Genomic DNA, 4,769 nt, shown 5'->3' with positions numbered 1-4,769 from the left:
TTCCATATAAGTTATCAAATTTAACAAATTTTCATTACTAATGATTATTATATTGTCCAATTTCTACTGTACACTCTTTAACCCTTATCCTTGAGTGGCCTCTTGGCCTTGATAATGAGTTGATACCTATGAAAAAAAAAGAAAAAGCCCAATGTGAACAAGTTCTAATTGAATCGTCCCCCTAAGTAATCCAAGTTACACTGTTTACTATGCTAAAATCACAATGACTAATGTATACCTATTAACCCTTATCCTCGAGTGGCCTCTGGGCCTTGATAAGTGGTGACACCCTTGTAAAAAAAAAAAACTTATTTCAAAGTGTTTTTTAACATGCTTTATTAACTGTTTGCTCGTATTATATATATATATATATATATATATATATATATATATATATATATATATATATGCGTGTGTTCATCTCTACATTTAGAAATGAAAATGTCATACTCTTGTATATATCAGTAAATGCTAATCTCTCTATTCTCCCCGCCTCTCTCTCTCTCTTTCGCCTTCTCTGTCTCTGTCTCTGTCTCTGTCTCTCTCTCTCTCTCTCTCTCTCTCTCTCTCTCTATCTATCTATCTATCTATCTATCTATCTCTATCTATCTATCTATCTATCTATCTATCTGTGTGCGTTTGTTTATCTCTACATTTTTAAAACAGCGATAGAAGACGAACAAGAAAAATGATCGGTGAAAAGGAAAGTGAATGCTGAAAAGAAAACGAAAATAAATTATGATTAACAGATGGGTAGTAATGATTGCATAATAAAATGTTAAAACATCTAATGCAAAAATGTGTCTGTTTAGTGAACAATGAGTCGGGTTAGACGTTTAGTAACATGACATTGCTATGAGTAAATCATGCGGTTTTAATCGTTCACTGACACAAAGAAATGGGTGTAATAAGCGATAAATAAGAGTGATATTAAGTTTAGCGATAAGCAGCTATTCCCAAGTGGTCTAGTGGTTAGGATTCCGCGCTCTCACCGCGGCGGCCGGGGTTCGATTCCCCGCTTGGGAAAGATTTTTTCGCCGAATTAATTTTGTAATTTCGTGTTGCAGTGGTTCTATGTGATGATTGTGACCTTAACGTCTTCCTTCGTTCTCTCTCTCTCTCTCTCTCTCTCTCTCTCTCTATATATATATATATATATATATATATATATATATATATATATATACAAGTTAGAAAAGCGTTTCATCCAGGGCATGAAAATTGTTAAACAAAATGTTTTTACTGCAGGCTTTAAAAATAAAGGTACAAGATTCAATTTGAAATTTATTTATCTTCAAAGTGTACTTTTATACATTTTACAAAGTAAGGTATAAAAATTTAATACCTTACTTTGTAAAATGTATACAAGTGCACTTTGAAGATAAATAAATTTCAAATTGAATCTTGTACCTTTATTTTTAAATCCTGCAGTAAAAACATTTTTTTTAACAATTTTCATGCCTTGGATGAAATGCTTTTCTAACTTGTATCGTATCTTTTTAAGATCATATTTTATTTAATTTATTAATTTAGCTTTAAAAAAAAGATGAATGTAGTTTTGTATGTATTTATAAAAACTCTCCTACTCTCTATTTCAGATTGTATTTCTCCTCACACCATACCTCATTTTTGCAACCCCCTCTTTGTATTATTAAAGGTCTGAATATTTTCTCTGTTTCAGTTTGTAATTCTCCTCACACTACAACTCTTTTTTTGCAACTTCCTCTTTGTCATACATGTCTGAATAATGAGAAAATCTGAATTTTTTTAACAAAAACTTTAAAATAACTTTTTTAGATTAAATTTTTAAAAACTTCTTTCAGAATAGAAAATCTTTACAATTTAATAAGGAACATATTTCATATAGGTTTCATTAAAAATATTCAGTAGATAACGAGAAAAATAGAGGTGAAAACTTCAAAAGGAGTGTATAACTGGCTACGCACAATAGTAGTCCTCGCTAGCGAAAGACTTTATTATTATTATTATTATTATTATTATTATTATTATTATTATTATTATTATTATTATTATTATTATTATTATTATTATTTAAAACATTTTGTGCCCTGCGCTTTCGCGCGAGGACTAATATAAATGAAACTCTCTCTCTCTCTCTCTCTCTCTCTCTCTCTATATATATATATATATATATATATATATATATATGTGTGTGTGTGTGTGTGTGTTTGTGTGTGTGTGTGTGTGTGTGTGTGTGTGTGTGTGTGTGTGTGTGTGTGTAAAAATGAAACTCTTGGTATGTTTGTATCCGATAATCTAAATAACCTCTGGACCGACTGCTTCGACATTTCAGGTATTGTATTTTCATCGTACTCATGCGTGTTTTTATATCTCTCTTTTTAATGATAACTTTATACCTAATTTTTATTTAATAAATTAAATGATTTTCTTTGTAACGATGTGGCCATTTTTTTTATTTTGGAAAATATCACCGCCCGCCGTCATGTGACATCACTAAAAGGAACTTCGGTCTCGTTTAATGTAAACAGAATGTGTTTACAATATGTATAAATTTTAAATGGTAAAAATTTAATCACGTGATTATTGAAAATGTAATGATGTGATTAAAATTAGCCACATGCGGTCGCTTTTCTGTTAAATATTCATCGAAAATGAATATTAGCAGCAAATCGACCATTGTGGATCACATTTTTACTATTCAGAAAATTAAAGATTCACATGGAATTTTAATATATTTGCTCAGTGACTAATGAGATTCCTATTTCAGTCACCTAAATTATTTAGAGTAAAATTAGTTTAGGAATTCATATCCAAACCTAGATATTATATTTACTTAAAATAATGACATTAATAATTAATATTAATTATAGGAAATTTCATCGTGAAACCACCACAAACATATAGATATACTTACGTTATATTAGAAATAGAGAGACCCCTAAAAATCTGGTAGCTAAGTGTCAAATCAATAATAATCTGCTGAAAATATTGAAAAATAAAACGAAAAGAACCTCTCCCAAATATACTGACAATAATTTGATTCCGTGCTTCCCTTGAGTGTTTCCAATAAGGGGGATGGGTTTACTAGGGCTTTGAGTTAGATACTGCGCACCCCTTTAAACATCTTTAATTATTGAATTTTTTGCATTTTGGTTAGTTAGTTTGCAATCGCTGATAATCCACTCAAAAAATAAAAAATAAAAAAAGGCGAACTTAAAAAGACTAGTACACTTGCAGAATTTGGCCCGAATCCTTGCGATTTTCCGTCAATTTTTACATTTGTGCAACTTACATCTACACTATGATTGCTTCTTACATGGACAAGTATATGTTGCGTGTTCTACAGTAGAAAAATCAGACAATTTCTACATCTGCATAGAAAAAGGGACACTTCAAAATATTGTGTATCCACAAATATTGAGAACAAAAACTTAAGAAACATTTTGTCGTTTGGCATTTTCCCCCGTGTATTATTTCATGGATTTTATTGGTCGCCATTTTGTTATTCCAGATATTTTTTTTTATTATAAGTTAACGGCGCGTTGTTTATGTTATCGTCTTAATTAAAAAACATGGAGACCACTGAAAATCACACACACACACACACATATATATATATATTTATATACATTTTCATTTTATCATATTTACTTAAAAGTAATAAAACATATAATTAATAAAAGCGTGATTGTGTAGTATAGTTAACAAAACAAAAAAACACGTTAAAATTGCATTCTGATTAAGTAAATGAATTAAACAATATGGTTGGTGGCTTTCAAAATGGCCAACTTTTAAGAAAACGCGATGTGTTGTTTGTTTTTAAGCCGGATTCTTAAAGAATAATGAAATTTTTGTGATCTCTGCATGGAAATATAGGCTTATAAGGGACGAATTTGCTATTATCACAAAAACTAAGATATTTTACGACTGTTTACAAATAATGTGTTTGTTAATATCGGTTTGTTTGTTAGTATTAACTGAACTGTTGTATGTTTGGAATGAATGCATAGAATAATGCATTTGTTAAAAAAAAATCCAATTATTATTGTGCAAAAGAGCTATCATTTGCATCTACTGTGTCATTTGGTATTGCATTTTGTTGTTATTTTTTTCCAGTTTTAGCTGAAGGTCTCATTCGCACTATTTGCCAACTTTGAACTTCTTTTTATCTCTCCAGTTAACATTTAATGACTCTGTATGCATTTTACATAGTTGCATCTTTCTAAACACATGTGCCTTAATACGTTTCTCACTGTACATTTTGTGAAAGAGATACGATTGTAATTTGAGCAGCGTTATAGAACTTTTGCTTCTACGTGAACAGATCTGAATTGCTTTCATCAAGACCGCGCTTCTTATTCATTGCAATCACATCTGATCATCTGTCACTATTATCTGTGATTCGTGAACGACATGGAATATCGTAGAGCGCATCCATTACATTGTCACTTTATTCTTCCAGAAATAAAAGGATTCGAATGGATTGTTATTATTTCTTTATATTATCAAGAACTGATACCTGACTGATAACCATGATCACATTTAATGCATACTAGACTACCCGTGACCCGTTGGGTCAGTATGTTATATTAGCTATGGAATTCATGTATGAGCGTGACACTTGTGACGTAAAGAAAATAGTTTGTTTTTTTTACATAACAGATACATTTCTATGAAAGTATATTAAAATGAAAAAAAGAATATAGATAGAATTCTATGAGTCGTTCTGTTTATTATTATAATTGATTATTTTTGGAAAAATTTTTTTACAGTTACTAAATTATAAG

At 30.0% G+C, this 4,769-nt stretch overlaps 1 non-coding gene across 1 annotated transcript; it reads left to right on the top strand.

Annotated features, from left to right (window-relative positions):
• The first annotated feature begins 954 nt into the window (after nucleotides 1-954).
• On the top strand, nucleotides 955-1,026 carry Trnae-cuc (transfer RNA glutamic acid (anticodon CUC)). The gene has a single exon. It is a non-coding gene; the product is annotated as a tRNA-Glu (tRNA).
• The last annotated feature ends 3,743 nt before the right edge of the window (nucleotides 1,027-4,769 follow it).

Source organism: Euprymna scolopes, chromosome 2, assembly GCF_053919585.1.
Source record: "Euprymna scolopes isolate OS-2025 chromosome 2, ASM5391958v1, whole genome shotgun sequence".
Classification (NCBI taxonomy): Eukaryota; Metazoa; Mollusca; class Cephalopoda; order Sepiida; family Sepiolidae; genus Euprymna; species Euprymna scolopes.
This window is presented reverse-complemented; position numbering and strand designations above follow the sequence as displayed.